Source organism: Oryza brachyantha, chromosome 1 (assembly GCF_000231095.2).
Source record: "Oryza brachyantha chromosome 1, ObraRS2, whole genome shotgun sequence".
Lineage (NCBI taxonomy): Eukaryota > Viridiplantae > Streptophyta > Magnoliopsida > Poales > Poaceae > Oryza > Oryza brachyantha.
In genome coordinates this window covers 32,526,632-32,539,501 of record NC_023163.2, presented here as the reverse complement: position 1 = coordinate 32,539,501, position 12,870 = coordinate 32,526,632, and positions in this window count along the sequence as shown.

Below are 12,870 nucleotides of genomic sequence, written 5' to 3'. Positions count from 1 at the left end.
TTTATACATATTTTTTAAAAACAGACGAACAATCAAATATATGCTAAAAAGTAATATACAAAGAGAATATATTTAAAAGAGAACTTCTTTGAAGCCTAAAATGCAACCAAAAAATATATAATTTGGTAATGATTCATTCGGTGCTTGTATAATAAATCGATGCAGTTGTAAGTCGTATGAAACGGGGGTGAGGTGACGTGCAGCGCCGTATACGGGTATTATACTACAGCCACCCTTCAACGGAACGGAACGGAAACGGTGGAGTTCCTTGCTGCTTCCGGTCCACAACCTCATGGGTGGGGCCCACCGAAAATCCCGGGGAGAGATCCGCTGACGTCACCGCCATGCCAACCCCTTGGCCGATCCATCGCTATCCATCGATCCAATGAACTGTCCTCTCCCAGAACATATCACTTTTATGCTTTGTCTTAAAATAAATTAGTTTTATTACTAGTTATTATATTAAAATATAAAAATAATTACTAATAAATATATCAGAAACAAATAAAATAGAAAATAATAATATTGAGATTTAATAAAATGGAGGTATTCCTTCTTACCTTTACAATGTTACGTGTGTGATAAGTAAAATATATATATATTTTGATAGAGCGAGTATTTTATATATGCATACGTACGTACAGTCTCATGCGTTAGCTGGTCGCGTGGTCCCCTCCTCTAATTCATCTACCTATCCCTTAATTGCCCATGGTTTAGGACTTATGAGGTTGGTTAGATATCAATAACATTTTTTTTTGTTCTCTATCGCCTAATTAGGTATCAACCTAGGCAAGGAATGATGTAGCTTATCTTTTTTATGTTGCTAGGGGTGAAAAATTCAAGGTTACGATGGGCTGAACTAACTGAATGGTCTACATGGTTTTGATACCGAGTAATATGGGCTGTTACTACTGTAGTATCATATTCCATTAGTTAGTGATTAAAAAGGAGTTATGAGTGATCTCTTCGTATAAGTTTTGTCCCAATTCAAGTATTTTGCTATTGATAAGAAATATTTTATCTGTGGCCTTTCTCCTTCGCTACTCTTTGGAATGGGTTTCTACCGGACCGAAAATATTACATTACAGCTCATGTAGTCATGTGTGATAATTGTAGTTGAAATATGACCGTGTATTTTGCACACAGGAAAAACGTCTCTATTTTTCATCGCCTAAAGTAATTTTCAGAGATATTACGTGACAATATCCCGTCCCAGTGACATAGATTTGCGGCAACATCCGTTGGCCTAAAATGTATATGTCATTGTTAAATTTTGAATTTTAAATCTTAATATTGAAATTATTTTTGAGGTTTTTACATACATTCTCGTCTTTTCGCTTATATTTATGCATATATGCCAAAATTTAAATTTACAACTTAGATTTTGAGATTTTTCATTAAAGTTTATTTTTAATATTTTTAAGGAAGAAGGCGTAGGTAATAGGGCATCCACGATGTAGTCTAAAACTAGTCCATAAGCAATAAAATATTTCATTCGGTCACCTAACAACATTGTGAAACTAGTCCATAGCAAGAAAATGATAAAGACCACCCATAAACATATGGGCTGTCCATAAAGAATAAATATGTTTTATGGATAAAATATGTATACACTGATAACAATAGTTATAGCGCATAGTCTATATATGGGTCCCATATATATGGACTATTTTTGCTATATATATATATATATACTTACTGTGGATGCCCTAACTCCGGCAAAGTTCAAAGAATTTTATATTCAGCCATCGGATCAGTGCCTTTCCAAGGCTAGCAAGGAGGAGTAATATGCTTACGCCGACGGGGAGATCCGCATACACGCATCGGATCACATCTACACAGACCTATAACTGTTAAGCACTCTATCTTGCATTATAAAACTGGCAAAGATCACGCAGATGTTGGCCATCCATCCATCCAAAAGGCCCTCCATTTGCTGCACTTGCATGCAGGATTCGACGGGCGCATCCGATCGAAAAGAAAACTAGTCGCGATTAAGATCTCGTTCGATCTTATCCCGTTCAATCAAGAAACGGATCATCCTTTGATTTGTCGATGAAAAAACTAAACAACATATTTATAAATAAAAAATAATCTACTTATGAAACTTTTATATACGTGTTCACGACGGTTTACCAAGTCAAAAGCTAAAAATATAAGCTACAATAAGAAAAACTTAAATCAATTTTAAATTTAAGATTATAAATTTAAATTTTGGTTTCTAAGTATCAACGTAAAGAAAATCTAACAAATGCTATTGACAGATACTTAATTCTAATAAATGCCATCAACAAGTGTGAGTTCTAAGAAATACCATCTTACAAACGAATTTGTCTAAAAAATGTCATCGTCGTTAAGTTTCCTCAAATTTTTTTCATTAAGTGCTATGAACAGTTTTTTTAACGACGAAAATGGACGGAAACCTAACGGCGATGATATTTCTCAAATAAATTCGTTTATATAATAAAATTTTTAGAACTTGTATTCGTCAATGGTATTTTTTAAACTTAAACATTTATCAATGATATTTTTTAGATTTTTTCGTAAACGTAAGTCGGAGTAAGACTGAAGGTAAAGATTTTGTGTATGCGCGTCGGTCGCGGGACGTGATTTGGTTCGTTTTCTCCGATGAGGTGGGATCCGATCAACTCTCCCGGAGAACAAATCGAAACAGGATCCCTGTGCGGTCACAAAGCATTGGTTGATTTTAGGGCCCCGTTGGGGTTTGGGCGAGTAGCCATTTTGGGCTGTTTCCTTAGCTGGATTGTTTTTTTTTTTGGATTTTACGTTCTTCTTTAAGTAAATTATGTATTTTTTATAAAAAAAGTTTCTATACATATTATCTTATATTTACATAGTAGATTTTAACTTTATGACAGATAATTAATTTCATTATTTATGTTGTTAAATAACTATTAAAAATCAGATTATCTTTAATCGGAAAACAGCTTTGGTTGTTGACATGTGATCAACAGTCTATTTCAGGATAATATTAGTTTTAGCCTGCATTCGGTTGGATAGGTGGGAATTAATATCCCGTCCATACAAAACAGAGCGTTTTATCGATGTATCATTAATTAAGTACTACTGTTAGCCAAAAAAAACCTTAAAAAATTAAAGAACGTGGTCATGAAAAATGGGGAAGTAGAAGAAGGAAAAATGAAGCGTCGAACACACCCACTCTAACGCAGCTACATGAATAACCCCTATACTGAAGTAACTGAACTAGTAGCAAAGAGAAATTGGTTCTTCTTTCTTCAAGGATAAAAAAGGAGTGATCTAAATCCTAATGCAAAATTCCGTCATTCCAAAAGGGACATGGCACAAAAACAAAAGAAAAAAAAAACGTATGTACTCCTGTCTCCACAGTATTTCCACAGGAATTTCCAGTGTAACAGTTTCATCGAAGGATGCCAAAATTTCAACCTTGGTGACTGACAAAACGTAGAGAGAATTAGTAGTATTATTATGAGCTAAAACCTGAAAGTACTGATGGCAATAGCTCAGCCCCAATTCCACGGATGGAAGTTTCTGCAGCTGTAGTAGAATTATCGAGCCAGCAGTTGAGTGTGTAGACCAAATCATCGTCCCCAACAACTGAATCTCGTACGGACGATTTATAAAGATTTAGGTACGGTAAAGATGGCCATATGCAGATGGATAATTGGAGATGGATACATTGTACCTTGCATGAAGATGGAGCAAGCATGCTTTGCTTTGCCCCTGAGTGTGTTTGTGTGGTGACACCTCATCAGATTCTTATCCAGGATATGTTGGAGCCAGGCATTGTTGGAGATTTGTAAACAGTTTAGTCATTTTAAATTTTTTTGTGAAATTCATGCAAACAGAATACAAGTAGTCCCCTGCTTTTGAATTGCCATTATCCATCAAAATTTGTCCGATTTGAGGAAGTATGGTTTGGTTGGGAGAACATTTTTGTTGACTCTGGGCTGTAAAGCAAAGGTATCTACTGTGCTTTTTTTTAATACTCTTGGAGGTCTAAAATAAATTTCTGAAATATAGCAATGGATGAAAAAAACTGTAGAAAGTTAGCTGTTTTATATTGAGTTTTGAAATTTAAATTTGACCATAGCATGTGGCTTATAAGCATAGTTTATTGTGCATGTGGCGGAGGGAGGGTGTCAGCAAGATCGTGAAATTTGTGGTGCACAAGCGTCCTATTTTAGCAATCCAATCCTGATTCGGTAGACATCTCTCATATGCTTATGCTTCAGCAAAGCAAGTGGAGTTGCCTCCACGCTGATCTGTCCATTTAGAATCAGAGATGCATTCGCGTTTGAAATTAGGACAGCACCCTCCTGACTTCTAGTAGTTCAGATATTCTACGTGTAATCTTCGGTTGTTGTCCATCCGGGTTCAGTCTTTCGTTCCATTTTACTTGGCACCCTATACTATTCGTATATGAATTTTGGCAGCTTATCTTCTTAAAAAATATAAATTTAGTTTCAAAAAGCATATTATTAATGTAATCTGCATGATAAATATAACTATGATAATTGTATCCATCAAAGTAACATAAGTATTTTTTAAATATCATGTTATCAATGTAATTCACATAAGAAATAAAAATATACTATTTGTATTCATTAAAACATTGTAATTTACTACCTTCATCCCTATAATAGTGCAGCTGTAGCACTTCAAGGATAAAATTCCTAGAGAAATAAAATGATCTTAGCGTCATTTATTAAATAAGGGGTGGATGAGAATCCAGTGTGATCTGGGGTAAAACATAAAGAAAATTGAACGACGTGGTGAGAGAGAAAAGTAGCACCTTAATGAGATTGTTTTGATACAAAATTTAAACCCTAAAAACATACTTACTGGTCAAACATAAAATCATGGTGGTCAACAGTACAAATCAAAGGGATCGGATGGAGACATGGAGTGTATTTACTCTCGAGGAGTTATACTAGTCAAACATACAGTACCCTGCGTAAATGTCAATCTTTGATTTTTAGTACCACGAACTTGCATTTATACTGGGATGAACGTTATACCTCTGAATTTTAGACAGGACGCCTTCTGAATTTTCTCAACAAGAGTAGTAGTAGTACTAGTTTAGAACCTCTAGAATAGTTGGCATAATTTGTTTAGATGCAGGTCAGACGCTGCACGTTCAGTGCCGTTTGTATTATCAGACCTGAACGTTTCTGTCAGGTTTGACTTGCTGAATAATTTTAGGATTTGACGGGCCATAATAGAATGCTAGCAACCTACGTGTAATTAAACTTTTAGTAGTAATTAAATATTTTATTTAGCTTTAAAATAGTATAACAAAACATTGCAGTAAAACATGCATCGTTACATCTAGTTAGTTGTTTTGAAGACTATGCAGTAAAACCAAACATTAAGACTGGTTTTATATCCTCAAATAATAGTTATAAAGGTATAATAAAAAAACCTTGTGACAGCAGAAGAAGGATATTATTTTCTCTCAATAAACCGTATCACTTTCGATTCCAATGTTGATCGTCCGAGACTGAAAAAGTGATCAGCGAAAGCTGCGTCGGGATGAAGGATGATATCAAGGTGTAGGGGGCAGAGGAGACCACGAGATCGCTTCACCGGCGTGGCCTCTCTCACCTCTGCATCCACCTCAGATTGGCATGCCATGGCATGGAATCGAATGGAATGGAGAGTGGATGGCAAACAAAAAAAAAAACTAAAGTAAAAAAAGAGATCTACTCTTGGGCATGATTGCTCATGAGCTAAAAAAACCTCAGAGAAACAAAGGGAATAATCCATGCTGTGCTCTGTTCTCTGCTCTGCTCATGAGGTGTCACCTGTCTGATCTCAAAGATTTCTTGTTTTCTTCTCTGGCCTTTGTGTCTCCCTCCCTCCTCCATCACTGACGAACTGCTGTTATTATATTGTGATCTGCCTTTTTAATCTTCGACAAGTTTGCTTTCCTTCACATGCATTAACTTGGGATTAGTTATATACTACTACTGAAACATTTGTGCATTGCAACAGTTTGATCATAGAAAGAAAGGGAAACCTGCTACTGAACCATTCGTGGTCCATCGAAATTTCTTTTCCCTTTTCTTTTGGATGCTGTCTGTCAGTCATCTTCTTCGTTTGCCACGTATTGAAAGAAGTGCAATCACAGCAAAGGAGAAAAGGGGAGATAAAGGAAGAATCTGGTCTGAATATAGAGCGTGAAAAGAAGATGATGCAACATGCAAGGCACGTAGACGCAGACATCAGGCAGGCAGGAAGGCATGGATGAGAACTTCAGATGGACCATCAGGGCCAGCAGTGTAGCTGTTGCTTTTGTTTTTGTGGTACAGCAACAACAGCAACATTTCTTCACCTTCATCTTGACATGATCATGTGCTAGTGCCACCTTGGCTTCTCGTTAATTTTGGAGGTTTTTTCACCAAAGCTTATTTTTCATCCTTAACTTTAAGATTGCTCAGAAAACATATATAAAAATTTTATTCACAGATTAATTTTTGTTTACAAATGTTGTTTGTCTTTTTTTTTCATGAAAAAGCCAAACAATCTCCCCTTGCGCTACTAATGCTAGTACCTGAGTTGACTATGCCAATCTTTTCTTACAACCTGATTATACAAAAAAAAGAACTTTGCAGTTTTCTGTCTGAAAAACACTGGCATGAACAAAATGAAGCAAACATGTAGTTCCTTGGGCCCAAACCCAACCTATTTCCGAAGGCAACAAAAAGGGCTAACCCTGGGCTTCTCTGCCAGCCCATATAGAACCAATGAGGCCCACACAATGCATACGCAGTTGGGCATGACATAACAGACCATGGCCCAAACATTCCATCCAAATTGGGCTTCTTGATGCAGATGTCAAAATGTGAGATTTATGCAGGATTCAGATCTCAAGAGGGACAGAGCATGCATCGATCGATTCTGATTTCCGAATACCAACTCGCGAGTAATTTAGTATCGGTTCAACGAACTAACGGTCTTATTGTTTGGGTGAAAATAAGTATACGCTTATTAATAATTAAAAATATTTTATATGTAAAATTTTTATATATGTTCTTAGCGATTAAAAAACTAAAAAAATAAACTATGATTGAAAACACCCAAAATCAATTTTAAAATTATAACTTAAAAATTTAAATGTTGTTTTATAAACATCAACATAAGTGAAAAGATGGAGGTTGAGTTAATGGTAAAGAGATCAAACTTAGGTGGTTATTGTTTGTTTGTTGAGTGAAAAACCGAAACAATATATTTGCAAATAAAAAATAATTATAAATATTTTTTATATACTTGCTCTTAGCGATCTAAAAACAAAGGCTGAAAAATAAACTAAGATGAAAAAATCTCAAAATTTGCTCTATTAAGATTATAAATTTAAATTTTAGCCTACTAGCTTAAACATAACCAAAAAAATAAAGTTGTTAGTTCGATCAATTGAATTGGAGTCGATGCTAAATTATGCTCGGGCATGCGAGGGACCATTAGTCAATTAATAGTATTCCCTCCGTTCTTCGTTTCACAATGTAAGACTTTTTAGCGTTGTCTATTCATATAGATACTAATATATATATATATATATAATTCATTAATAGATGAATTTAGACTAGGCTAAAAAACCTTATAATATAAAACAGAGGTAGTTCCGAAGCAGTGATTTCGAACTGGCCTACAAAGATTCTGAAGATGTAAAATCATCATTGGATTCGACTATACGAAGATCTTCCACTCAAGCAGCGCCATCATGGAGTGTGCAGTGAGCTGAAGTGCTGAACTTCTCTGCCAAATGATAGTACCATCGGTAACAGAAATTTGAGAAAATTGACACAAGTTCATTGGATGTTGATTAGTACTAGTAGTAGTGTTATTCTTCAGTTTTTTTATTGGTGAGCTTCTGATTTCCAGGGATCCACTCCATAACTTCCGAAATCCAATTTTTATGTACACACACACGCTGCTGAACCGTGCAAAGATCTGTCTACTCTGTCAATTCTGAAAACTGAATCCACAAAAATTAAAAGTTTGGCCATCTAGCAGCACTCAATGCAACTGAAAGTCTGCAATTAGATCTGCAAACCTCTGAAAGCTGAAAAGGAAGAAACAGCTAGCTGAAATGAAGTCTGCCATGTTCTCTCAACTGCCTGATCACCACTGTATGACGGTCTGCATCAGGCAGCAGCAAACAACATGGCACGGATGCAATGCAATTATTCAGGTACATGAATGCACGCATTCATCCATGCGTGGTGTCATGCAGTTCGGCGATCGAACGAACTAAACACGACGGTGCCATCTTTTGGCTTATCAGAGAAATAAGTGGAACAACATATTTATAAATAAAAAATAATTTATAAATAGAATTTTTATATACATATTTTTATGTGATCTAACAGATAAGACTAAAAAATAAATTACGATACAAAACATCAAATTCAACTCTTAATTGAAGATTAAAAACTCAATTTTGTACTTATAAACATAAGTATAAGGAAAAAGATGGGAAAAAGATGGGAGTGGACATGGCCTCCCGACCCCGTGGCTCCTGCTGCTTCGCTGGCTACCAATCTGCTCGTCGTCAACCTCCGTTGTCAGTATTGTTTTCTGCGTGTAGATCGACATGGACACCATCAGTGTCCAGCTTTGTCACCACCCTTGCGAACGATGGATCATACGAACAGATAATCAGATAGCAATCCCATTCTTTTATCTGTGTCGATAACTGTTGGGCGATCCATGGATTTGTTCGGTGCTGTTCTTGCGGTGGATTTGCCGGCAGGGCCATGTTGCCGTGCCGGCGAGTACAGCCGGCCAGTTCTGGCCGCGTTATGCCAGAACCTGTAGCTGCACAGTGATGTTTTATGTTCCCGCTCGCTGGTTGCGACAATGATGGAGAAAATCTGCCTCTCGCACGGCCAAGATCCGGAAGGTTAGCAGCAACAACAACGAAGACATCCTGCTTCGGGCCTCTTCGCCAAAGAAAATTTGGAGGACCTGAACTATTTTCTTTGAAATTTCTATAAAATTTCTGTGTTCCAAAAAGGACATATATTTTAAGACGAAGGAGGTGATTGTTTGGATGTTTTAGGTAAAAATCTAAACGATATATTTGTAAATGAAAAATAATTTATAAATATGTTTTATATACGTATTCTTAGGGATCTAAAGTCAATGTCAAAAATAAACTTTGGTGAAGAGACCCTAAAATTAACTCTAAATTAATGTTGGAAATTTTAATTTTGGCTTGGGATGATAATTGTTTATTTAAGGTTCGTTTGGTTTGGGATCAAATTTGATTTTTATCAACTTTTGCCGGTGTCAAATTTTAGCAGGCTTTGGCATAGCTAAGTTTGGTCACCGGTGTTTAGATTAAAGGCGAAACAGCCTAAGCTAACTATTGAAATGGCACCTATTTTTTAGGCTTGCCAAGATTTGGCTTCAATCCAAACATGAATATTTAAATTATTAAGTACCTGTAAGGCTAATTGGTCATATATTTGGTTCATGGGATGTGGTGGAATGTGACAGGCCGAGTCTACTTTTGAAAGGGTTTAGTTTGAAGACAGATCAAACGGTATCAGAAATATTCCTCTAAATTCTTTTGGTCGACATTGTTCCTCAAAACCGGTGGACCAATCCAACACACTTCTCTCGCTTAAAATGTAAGATCATCACGTCTCTTGTACCAACCGGATAGCTAGAAGGGATAAAAACATGAAGAGTTTAAACCATCTAAACACATGCTTACTAAAATCGCATCCAAAGACATATACCCTTATAAAGGTTAGTGAGCTATGGTGTAAGAGATTGCATCTTACCAAGATTAGGCAGAAATCTAAATTAAGAGGCCCTCTCATCAATCAAGGATTAGGTGTACCAAGCTTTCGGTTTATTGCTGCTACTATATGATTAATCATCTCTTACTCCTTCTATCACAAAATATAATCATTCTCTCTCCATCACAAAATATAAACATATCTTGAGCTGAGCATCGATATTAAGAAATTGAGATTTGTTTTAGTCTAACAAAAAATACCTTAAAGTACCGATATCTCGCGATACCAAATCGTTTCTGATCGTTGGATCTAACCGTGTACATCAAACTCAGCTAGATCCAATAGTGAAAAACGATTTGGTATTTCGAGATATTTTTTTGGACCGGAGCAAATCTCTAAGAAATTAGGTACAGATAATTTGAGAAAGGTTATGACTAGTTGAAAGATAATATGGATAAAGAAATTAAATGAAAAATGATTGTTATTGGTTGAGGTAAGTGGATATGGGAAAAAATAGCTATATCTTAGAACAAATGTAGATTAGCATAAATAGATTTAATTTGGGATGGACGTAGTATTATATTTTAATAAAGATTTTCATGCGAATGACGGCATCAGATTGTGTTTTACCGGCAAATAATTTTGGGGTTTTTGGCGTGTTACGTGGACCACCAAATCCATTCTCGCTGTGCCACTGTCGTTTGCCGCGTGCACCGGTTGGGCATGCAGGAATTTGCAGGCCTGCCCTTTCCAGTTGTCGCGTGTACCGGCTGTACGATAGCTAGTGCACACTGACACACAGTGGCCAGTTTCTGGATGACGAGCTCGTCTCGATCGGCATGGACTAAAAGGCCCGTTCGAAAGATCCGAAGATAAAGATCATTTTTTATTTTATATAGAATGTTTTGACTATTCGTTTTATTTGAATATTTTTTATGATTAATATTTTTATTATTACTAGATAAAAACTGAATAGTATTTTGTGCTTGACTAATTTTTTTAAGTTTTTTATAAATTTTTCAAATAAGACGAATGATCAAACTTTGGACATAGAAATCGAAAAATAGAGTTATTATGTGACGAATGTAGTATTTATTATCTAATTTTCGTGATAACTACTGCCTCCGTCCCATAATAACTCCATTTTTCGTTTTTCTGTATCTAACGTTTGATCATTCGTCTTATTTAAAAAATTTGTAATAAATTTAAAAAAATTAGTCACGTATAAAGTACTATTTATGTTCTAGTAAAAATAAAAATATTAATCACAAAAAATATCAAATAAAACGAAGAGTCAAAACATTGTATAAAAAACTAAAAAATGATCTTATTTTGGGACGGATGTAGTATTTAAGAAAGATAAAAATCATGTTTTGTGTCAGATGATAGATAAAATGTGCTGCTTAGAAGTTCAAAAATCATGCCAACAAAGATTCATAATCCAATATCGATCTGAAACGCAGCCAAGTCTGTGCGTACAGGCCAGCGATTAAATAACATGAAAAAAGAGGCTGTGCCATGCATGTTCTGGTGAGGAAAAGCACCAGCACGTACACTGTAAGTGCAGCCTCCCGTTTTCTTCCGTTGCCAAACTTTTCTTTGTTTGCAGGACCAATTGTGGAAAAATAAAGTGATATCTCTGTTTTGATATAAGCAATTATGTACTATAAACATGTTTGGAGCACCAATTCTAACAGAAAATCATACGTTTCAAAATATAAAAATCGATCGCTGAAATGGCAAACAAAATCTTTTGTCTCCCAACTTAGGCCACGTTTGTCGCCCTGGTTAGATAACTTATGCCCCCATCGTTTTTCACGCGCACGCTTCCTGAACTGCTAAACGGTATATTTTTTGCAAAAATTTTCTATAGGAAAGTTGTTTTAAAAATCATATTAAGCTATTTTATATGTTTTTAATAATTAATAATTAATTAATCATGTACTAATCTATTAGTATGTTTTCTGTGCCAGGGATAAGTTAACTTATCCTCATCCAGCCGAACACGGCCTTAGTACTCCCTCCCTCCGGTCACTTTTATACTCCCTCCGTTTTTTTATGCCATTAACTTTTTTATTTACATTTGATCCTTCGTCTTATTCAAAAATTTTGTTCAAATATATAAAATTATAAATCATACTTAAAGTCACTTTAGTAATAAATCAAATCATAATAAAATAGTTAATAATTATATAATTTTTTTAAATAAGACGAAGTATCAAACGTAAATAAAAAAGTTAACGGCGTCAACAAAAATTGGAGAGAGTATATCTTTTCCGACACCCAAAACATATTACCAGCTCATAGTACTAGTCATTTTGTTGGCCGAAATCCACGAGAGTTTCTGTCCGAAGAAATTATTTGTTGAACATATCTGGTCAGTGAATTAAAATTGCGTGGGTCATTTTTTCCAATTTGAACTACATATTCTGCTTTTCTAGAACTGTTTTTTTATTAAATTATGGAAAACAAAAACATTGGTTAACGAGTACTTCCTTTGTCCTAGAAAAAGCTAATTTCTATTTAGATTTATTCTAGAACTGTTTTCCCATTAAAGATGTTATGGAAAACAAAAACACTGGTTAACGTACGAGTACTTCCTTTGGTCTAGAAATTAAAAGCTAATTTGTATTTATTTTTATTCTCAAAAAATAGTCTTTTTCAACTAGGGAGAAACAGCTGATGGAAAAGAGGAGTGCTGGGAGCATGGAACGCCTAAAAGTTTTCCAATCAATTGTCACTTCCGGCAGATTTATAGCTTTAGCTTGCAGATCCGGTAGATGATGGGAATGATTGAGCTGATTGCTCATTTGTTCTGTTAATTCAGGCCCACTCATTAGTCACCGGAAATGAGGCGAATTGAACTGTTTGTGCTCGAGTTTCTTCGATTCTTTCAATTGCACAGTCGATCTGAGAGGTGCCATGACAACTACTAGTAAAGCCTATTGTTAAAGAGTGGATAGAAGTTATTTTGACGGTTTGTTTTCAAAACCCAATGAAAAAAGGTCTAGAAAATCCAGAAGGGAAATTAAACATTGATATCTTGAAGCTGAACGAATGCATTGCATTGCAACCAAAATCTCTCTAGTAGAAGCTGATGCATTAATGGTTGGAGTTA